The sequence below is a fragment of the Cervus elaphus genome, chromosome 4 (genome assembly GCF_910594005.1).
Source record: "Cervus elaphus chromosome 4, mCerEla1.1, whole genome shotgun sequence".
NCBI classification, from domain to species: Eukaryota; Metazoa; Chordata; class Mammalia; order Artiodactyla; family Cervidae; genus Cervus; species Cervus elaphus.
In genome coordinates, this window is record NC_057818.1 from 52,905,942 (window position 1) to 52,915,635 (window position 9,694).

Consider the following 9,694-nt stretch of genomic DNA (forward strand, 5'->3'; position numbering starts at 1 on the left):
AATGTTAAAACAAAATAATAAATAAATGCCACTTGGCAAAACAGAGGTTGAATGGCTGGAAGAGAGCCTGTGACCATATATAGGCTTGAATGAACTGGGTCACAATGAAAGTGTGAGACAGGAACAAGGAAAATAATATGCTAACTTCCCATGGTGGCAGTGGGCGGTGGGGCGGGCAGGCTGGGGAATGCAACTGTCAGAAACATGAAAGAACTGAGAATCCCACACCTTGTTCTGGTTTTCTGGCTCTCATTGTGTAGATGTTCTGTATTCAGACAAAAGAAAGATAAAAACAAAGAAAAACTGGAACTTCCCTTCTCTGGGCAGGAATTCTCTCCTTCCCGGGCAGCTACATCTGCCGTGATGAGCTCACTGTCCATAGGCAGAAGCAAAGAAGGTAGAATAGACTAGACGTGGGGTCGAAGGAGAGGGCAGAGAGAAAGCTGAACTGCCTTCAGATTAGAGGAGATTCAAGGAGGAGCAGAAACTGATGAGGCAAGGTTACCTCCAAGATGTGTCCCAAACTCACAGCTCATCCTCTCAACCTGCTCTTCTCCCAGGGATCCCCCATCTTGACAGGATATAAGCTTGGCAGAAACCCCAAATCATTGAGGCTTAAACAAGATAGAAGTGGGCTTCCCTTGTAGTCCAGTGGTTAAGAATCCACCTTGCAGGGGACCTAAGTTCCATCCCTGGTCAGGGAGCTAAGATCCTACATGCCAAGGGGCACCTAAACCCACATTCCACAACTAGAGAGCCTGTGTGCTGAAACTTAAGATCCAGCGCAGCCAAAAATAAATATTTAAAAGGAAAAAAAAGAAAGATTCCATGCTCCCAATGCAGAAGACATGGGTTCAATTGGGAACTAAGATTCTGTATGCCACACAGCATGGCCAGGAAAACAAAACAAGATCGAAATTGGTTTCTCTCTCATGTAACAGTCCTGATGGATGCAGTCTGGGAATAGCATAGAAGCTGTGCTTGGTGATGTCATCCAGGAGCCCTGGTTTCTTTACCTTGTGGTCTGGCCATCCTCAGGGTGTTACACAGTCAGAATGGTGCATGGTCAAGTCCCCTTTACAGCCAGCAGGAGGTGGCAATGTTGGAGAGTCTCACTGCCTTCCTTTGATGGCACTACTCACATTCCAGGGGTCAGAACTTGAGCGCATGACCCCACAAGACTCTACTGGTAATCAGTCGCTCAATCATGTCTGACTCTTTGTGACCCCATGGACTGCAGCACACCAGACTCCCCTGTCCTTCGCTATCTCCCAGAGTTTGCTCAAACTTGTGTCCATTAAGTTGATGATGTCATCCACCCATCTCATCCTCTGTTGCCCCCTTCTCCTCATGCCCTCAATCTTTCCCAGCTTCAGGGTCTTTTCTAATGAATCAGCTCTTCACATCAAGTGGCCAAAGTATTGGAGCTTCAACTTCAACATCAGTCCTTCCAATGAATATTCAGTATTGATTTCTTTTAGGATTGCCTGGTTTGATCCCCTTGCTATCCAAGGGAATCTCAACAGTCTTCTCCAGCATCACAGTTTGAAAGCATCAATTCTTCAGCACTCAGATGACCACTTTGTGGTCCAACTCTCATATCTGTACATGACTACCAGAGAAAAACCATAGCTTTAACTGTTCTCTTTGTTGGCAAAGTGAAGTCTCTGCTTTTTAATATGCTGTCAAGTTTTGTCATAACTTTCCTTCCAAGGACCAAGCATCTTTTAATTTCATGGCTGCAGTCACCGTCCACAGAGATTTTGGAGCCCAAGAAAATAAAGTCTGTCACTGTTTCCATTTTGTCCCCTTCTATTTGCCATGAAGTGATGCACTGTTAATTACCCACTCACATCTCTAGTCTCATTTTGCCCTCTTGTTGCCCCTCTCCAGCTGCACCGACTTTAGTCAGGGCTGGATAACTGCTGTAACAAATATTTCCAAAATGTCAGCAGTGTGACCCAGTAAGAGCGTATCACCCACTCATACCATAGTCCACTGCAGGTCACTGAGGAGACGCCGTCCCTACACAGTCATTCCCGGACCTACTATGCTTCTAGCCTGGGTCTTTGCTCTGGGTCATGTGACCACAGCACTGTGAGAGATTCTGAGAAATGAAGTCTTCCTGAGCTCCTGGAAATAAGAGGAACCAGGTTTAGGGGAACAGCTAGCCAGTTGTACTTAACGAAGTTCTCTCATGCCACCAGCTGTCTGCACATGCTATTTTCTCTGCCTGGAAAGTTTACTCACCTTTCTTCGACCAGTTAATTCCTAGTCATTAAAAAAATCTCAACTCAGTCACCACCACCTGCCTGGATTTCACTCCCCCACCCTAGCTGCACACACCCAGGAAATCCCTCTAATAGTCATCACAAGTTGCCAGGTTAGGGACTTCCCTGGCCATCCTCTGGTTAAGATTCTGCCTTTCTATTGCAGGGGGTGCAGGTTGGTTTCCTGGTTGGGGAACTAAGATCCCACATGCTACACAGTGTTGGGGGGGGGGGGGGGGAGGTTGCCTATTTATAAGCGTTGGGGTGATACTTTGACAATGGAAGACAATGGACTTCCCTGGCGGCTCAGACAGTAAAGCGTCTGCCTCCAATCCGGGACATCCGGGTTCAATCCCTAGGTTGGGAAGATCTCCTGGAGAAGGAAATGGTAACCCTCTCCAGTATTCTTGCCTGGAAAATTCCATGAACGGAGAAGCCTGGTAGGCTACAGTCCATGGGGTCGCAAAGAGTCGGACACGACTGACTTCACTTTCACTTTGACAATGTCTGTCTCCCCAGTCAAGACTGAAGTCCCAAAGGGCAGGAACTGTGTCTCCCCTTGCTCAACATCTTGCCCTCTGAACCTACAGCAATGCCAGTCCATGACGGGCACTCAATAAACACCTGCTAAAGGAATAAATGAAAGGATAGAAGAAAGTTAAACATTTTTTGAGCCCCCAAAGTTCTGCAGCATGGAGGAAAACGCTAACGTAGTTCTTTTCTGTCCTCATGGGGTGAACCAAGGCATCCAGGATCTAAGGGAAGGTGAATGAACAAACCCAAAAGCATAAGGAATGCCTAACTATAATCTCCGGCCATAATTTCTCTCCCCATCTCTTATTTTTCACATCTATTTGCCAGGGATGACAAATACATTTCTTCTCAACTACCATTTTCTTAAAAATGTGATCATTGTTTTAATTCACAGTTTCTTTTTCTTTCTTTCTTTATTCTGGGCTGTGCTGGGTCTTCACTGCTGTGTGGGCTTTTCTCTAGTCGTGGCAAGCAGGGGCTACTCTTGGTTGCAGTCCATGGACTTCTCAGTGCTGTGGTTTCTCTTTTTACCAAGCATGGGCCCCAGAGCACCTGGGGTTGAGTAGTTTCAGCATGTGGGCTCAGTCGTTGCAGGTCCCAGGCTCTAGAACACAGGCTCAGTAGCTGGGGCACGTGGGTTTACTTGCCCCACAGTATGTGGGATCTTCAAGGGCCAGGGATCGAACCTGTGTTTCCTGAACTGTTAAAGGATTCTTTACCACTGAGCCCTCAGGGAAACCCTCAACTGCCATTTTTGATAGACTGGCAGTGGGTCCTCAGAGATCAGTATTAAGAATTCTGGGAACCTACTCATGCTCCCCAGGAAGGAATGCTGGCACTGATGGTCGATGCCTGCTGAGAGCCTGGACGTGAGAGTGATGTCAGCAACCCCGTATTTGCTTCCGCTGCTCATCAGCTGGGTGTCACATTCTCTGTACTCTCTGATGGGGACCGAAAGAATTTTCGGCCTGCCCAAAATATACTGTGATTCACAATTACAGAGGCACAGCAACATTTCTGAGCTGTTTTAACAATGTCTGACACATTCATTGGGCCAAGAAATATGTACTGAGCATCATCTAGGTGACAGGCTCATGCTAGATGCCGGCAACACTGCCATGAACAAGACAGATTTGGTCTCTTCTTAACAGTTTACAAATTCAGTTTCCAACATCCAGCCCATTTCTTGCCCAAGTTCTCAGCCTTTCCCCTCTTCCAGCCCACCCTCCATTTCTTCCCTCTTTCAAACACACCCAAAGGTTCTTCTTCAAGTTCTCTCAAGCTCACTCTCTACCTCTCTCTCTTACACACTGACACAAGTCAATGAGTAGTGAAAGTGAAAGTCGCTCATTCATGTCTGACTCTGCGACCCCATGGACTATACAGTCCATGAAATTCTCCAGGCCAGCATACAGTAGTGGGTAGCCTTTCCCTTCTCCAGGGGATCTTCCCAACCCAGGGATCGAACCCAGGTCTACTGCATTGCAGGTGGATTCTTTACCAACTAAGCCACACAAGTCAATGAGTAAGTTTTGTCTAAATTCCAGTATTTACAGAAAACACAATTGTATATGCTAGAGCAAGACAGAGGAATTAAGGTCATATAACAATCAGAGATCAGATAATCACTAAAGTCATTCATTCATTCATCCAGCACACCTTCCTCTGGCAACTGGTATTGAATTCTGTGCTGGGCAGTACTGGGGACCCAGAGGTGACCATCACAGCCATGCCCCTGTCCTCCCAGGGCTCACAGTTCACTGGGAGAGACAGAACCATCCCCAGATAGTGACAACCCAGAGTAGTTGGGGCTGGGACATGGGAGCCCAGAGAGGGCTTCTGATCCAGTCTGGGGGTCTAAGAGGTCATTTTGTGGGAGGGGTCAGCTGTATTGGAGAACGCATTAAGATGATTAACAACAAGAGCAGCCATATATCCTGAAACTGATATTTACCAGACATTGTACTGAAGGGCTTTAATGCATCATTTCCCCAAACCCTGGAAAGTAGATGTTATTATTAGTTCCATTTTACAAGATGAGGAAGTTGAATTGTCACTGCCGAGCTGTCAGTTACACAGCCCTGGGTTCTGCCTCTGTGGAACTTTACAGCCCAGCGGGTAACAGATCCATCCCTAGAGAGTGATAACTCAGAGTGGGCAAGGCTGAGACAGCAGAGCTTGGGGGGTTCAGGGAGAACTGAGGAGAGAGAACCCAGCCTGCGGAATCCAGGAAGGCTTCCTGGAGGATGGGGTAGCTTAGCCCAAAGTGGGAGCCATTAACTCGTGAAGACCAGAGGGAAAGTGTTCTAGCCTGAAGGTGAGCAAATATGGTTTGTTTAAAAGGATTACAAGGGTTTCCGTCTGACTGACACATAAAAGGGGAGTGGAAGAGCCTTTGATCAGGTGCCAGGTCATGCAGGAACGAGTCAGCTAGGCTTTAGAACTGGGACTTATTCCTGCTAATGCCAGGGATGCATCAAACGGTATGCTTCTGATGAGTCATCCGTGGACAGAGGGAAGGGCAGGAAGGTTTCATTTCCTTCCTCGGGGGGTGAGAAGACTGTGGGGTTTGGAAAGGAAGGATAGAGGGGAACAGCCATTGCGAGGCACCAGTATATCCCAAATAGAAGTGAGGTTAGCAGGGCTGGTGGGAGGTGAGAGGGAGGAAGTGTCTGCTCTGGTAGTCCTGGGGAAGAGCGAGAAAGTGGTTTTTATTTGGAGGTTTCTCTGCCAGCTTTTCCTGCCTAGCCTCGGAGTACAGAAGATGAAAGCTCTGCCCTCCCCCGCCCCCCCCCGCCCCATTCTCAGTCCCAAACCGCAAAGAGGGCAGGACCACAGGGCATGTCACTGCTATTTTCCACATGAGGAACATGAGCTTTATTATCTGCCATGAGGTCCTCATCCTGCATAACACCGAATGACTCTCTGCTGCCCAAGACTGTCCTTCCTAACCAGGGTGCACAGCAAGGCAATACAAGGTGGTCTCCCAAGCCCCAGGACGTCAGTAGTAACTGCTGCCATTTGTCAGAGCGGCAAAATAAATAACCTTTTTAGCTGTATAACTTATTTAACCACCACTCTGTGTTTTTGTGATCTCCTGTTTTCCAGATGAGATAAAGGAGGCAAGAAAATCCATACAGGTTGCCTAGGCTCACCAGCTGTTAGTTGGTGAAGGTAGGATCTGAACCAAGGGAGTCACATTCAGGAGCCCCCACCGCATCGTTCCTGTCTCACCTTCTTCCGTTCTCCCCCACCCCCACCACCTCTATCTCCCTCTCTCCCTTTTTCCCCTCCCATCCCGTTCTACCATCCCCCTCTCCCTCTTTTTCTCTTTTTTCCCTCCCCACCCTCCCACCCAGCCTCCAGTTTCCTACATCTAATCGTTTAGGACAAAACTTCACATCTGAAGTTGTAAAAGCTTCAGTTCACTGCCACATGAGTCCCTGGGTAGGAAACACTGCCATGTTCCTAGTTGGCTGGCAAGAGTGCTGAATGACAACTAGGCAATATCCTCCAAAACCACAAATGTGCATGTGCTTTGACCTGGCAAATCAGCTTCTAGGAACCTAGGGAACTGATACTGTCACAGGCGTGGGAAATGGTGTGGACATGGTCACTCATCAGAGGATAGTTTGCAAATGCAAAGAGTTGGAAACACCCAAAACGCTCATCTGCTGAGGACAGGTTCACAATTTATTGTGGGTTCGTGCATTGGAATGCTGCATAGCTGTGAATGAATGAACCAATGAATGAATGAATGAATGCTATGTCCTTGCCTAGAAAGATCACCAAGATTTGTTGTTAGGTAAAAAGCAGGAAGAGGCAGAACAATGCTACTATTTATTTTTTTCAGTGTGGGAGGAAAGAATAAGGAAATTATGTATAAGGAATATATATAATATTTATATATGTACATAAGGAAATTTGTATATGTATGTATATATAAGGAAAATACATATACAAAATAAATTCCTTATATACATAAGAAAAGAATAAGGAAATATGTTCATATTTGCTTAATTATACAAGCTTCCAGGTGATTCTGTTAAAACATAAATCTGATCACATTGGCTCAAAACCCTCCAAAGTCTTCCGATCTCTTAAAATGTCAATGTTTTATCCTGACCTGTTCTTGTGATTGTTCAGTTGCTAAGCTGTGTCCGACTTTTTTCGACCCCATGAACTGTAGCACACCAGTCTCTCCTGTCCTTCACTATCTCCAGAGTTTGCTCAGATTCATGTCCATTGAGTCGGTGATGCTATCTAATCATCTCATCCTCTTCTGCCCTCTTCTCCTTTGGCCTTTAATCTTTCCCAGCATCAGGGTCTTTTCCAATGAGTCAGCTCTTTGCATCAGGTGGCCAAAGTATTGGAGTTTCAGCTATAGCAGCAGTCCTTCCAAAGTATATTCAGGGTTGATTTTCTTTAGGATGGACTGATTTGATCTCCTTGCAGTCCAAGGGACTCTCAAGAGTCTTCTCCATCACCACAATGCAAAGGCATCAACTCTTTGGTGCTCAGCCTTCTTTATGGTCCAGTTCTCACATCCATACATGACTACTGGAACAAACATAGCTTTGATTATACAGGCCTTTGTTGGCAAAGTGATGTCTCTGCTTTTTAATATGCTGTCAAGGTTTGTCATAACTTTGTCCTTCCAAGGACCAAGCATCTTTGAATTTCATGGCTGTAGTCACCATCCACAGTGATTTTGGAGCCCAAGAAAAGAAAATCTGTCACTGCTTCCACTTTTTCCCCTTCTATTTGCCATGAAGTGATGGGACCAGATTCCATCATCTTAGTTTTTTAATGTCCTTGTCTCCTTCGCTTGTCTTATTTTTCTTCATAGTTTTTACCATCCCGTGGTATGTATAGTACCTGTCTACTTTTTTATTATCTTCCTCTCCCCAACTCTCATCCAACCCAGGACCTCCAGAAGGGCAGGAACTTTGTTTCTTGAACATCGCTGTATCTTTAGCACCTAGGACAGGGCCAAACACACAGTAGGTGCTCAATCAACATGTATTGCTTGAATTAATACAAAGAGCCAAGGGCCATGGTGGGAGAGCCCAGGGAGCTGTGAGAACCAGAGGAAGGTGGTTTCAATGGGACACCAGACCACTCTCAGGGCTCAGAGGTGGAAAGGGCCTGGAGTGGGGGGCGGCGATTGGGAACCAGACAACTCCTTAACTCCACCCACCCATTCCAGCTGGCACCCTTCTCTCTCCATCATGGCCTTGCCCAGCCATACTCAGACCTGCAACAAGATGTTTTATCTTATTAATTTATTTTATTTTCATTGTGCTGGGTCTTCATTGCTGCACACAGGCTTCCTCTAGTTGGGACTAGATGGGGCTTCCCTTGTTGCAGAGCAGAGGTTCTAGGAGCATGGGCTTCAGTAGTTGTGTGGTGCAGGTTCAGTAGTTTCTGCTCACGGGCTCTAGAGCACAGGCCCACATGCTCCGAGGCATGTGGAATCTTCCCACAGGCTCAAACCCATATCCCTTGCATTGGCAGGAGGATTCCCATTCACTCTGTGTGTGTGCTAAGTTGCTTCAGCCATGCCTGACTCTTTACAACGCTATGGACCGTAGCCCACCAGACTCCGCTGTCCATGGGATTCTCCAGGCAAGAATACTGGAGGTTGCAATACCCACCAGGGAAGTCCAGGACATTTTATTTAATTCAGAGATTTTGACAGCCTGGAGCTTTTGGCCTTCCCAAGTATTTATCGACTCAAAGGGTTTTTCCCTGGGAATACCAGCCACCAAAGGACCTTCCCCTCCTAATGACCCTTACCACATCCTAACCCTATCCCCAAGGCCCTCCTATTTTGACCCCATCTTTGACTTCATCCCTAACCTTCACCCCATCCCTGACCCTCAGCCCTGCCTTGACCCCACTTTTCAGCTTCAATAACAGAGCCTATGGTATCCCCACTGCATGAATTGTTCAGGACCAAGGTTCTAATGGTCTGATTTGAAGCAGAGGCCCCACTCTTGTTGCCAAGAAGTCAGATGTCCAGTGAGGAGAAGACAGAACGTGGGGTGACTTGGGCCCCAAATATGACGTCCAAACATTGGTGAGGGTAAGGGGGCAGCTGCTAACCATCCAGAGTCAGAGAGGTGGCTACTGAAACCACAGTAGCCGTAGCTGGGAGCCCTGGGAGGAGGGGGAACCCCAGAGGTGACATCACAGCTCAGGGAGGAACAAGGCAACAGGCAGTTTCCCAGTTTGGAAATTACTCACAGGCTCCAAGCAAGAGTGCCAGAAAATTCAGAGATTTCCCCGAGACCCGCTTCCACATTTCCATTCAGAAATTCACTTACGTACATGCAGAGCGAGAGACACCCAGCATCAGAACCACCCACCCATGGCTGTGTGCCAGGAGTTGGCTGCTCCGGGACCAAGGCAGAGAGGACAGCAAGAAACAGTATCCTCCGAACTGGCCCAAGTCCAAAGGGGGAATCTTCTAGAAAGACATGAGGATGTCACAGAACAAGGGTCGGAATTGCTAGTGGGCCAGGGGGGGACCCTGGCTAGGATGAACAGGACTGGGGACGAGGAAGTCTCACAAGTTTTATATCCGAGCACAGCGCTGTCTGGGTCTCTCTGTCACCTCTTGATTCTCTTCCACCTTCCCCTCTGTCCTGTGTTTCTGTATCTTTGTATCTTTTGTGTTTTCTCTTTCTCCCCATCTCCCATGACTATCTCTGAGAGTGAATTTATCTCCATTCCTCTGTCATTCCTCCATTTCTGTCTTGGTCTCTCCCATCTCTCTCCCCTCTATGTTCATCCCTGACCGTTATCACCTCCAGACATGATGCTATTCTCTGTATTGCTCTTTTAGTGGTCTGTTTCCTTCCACTAGAAGTGGGCTTCATGAAGGC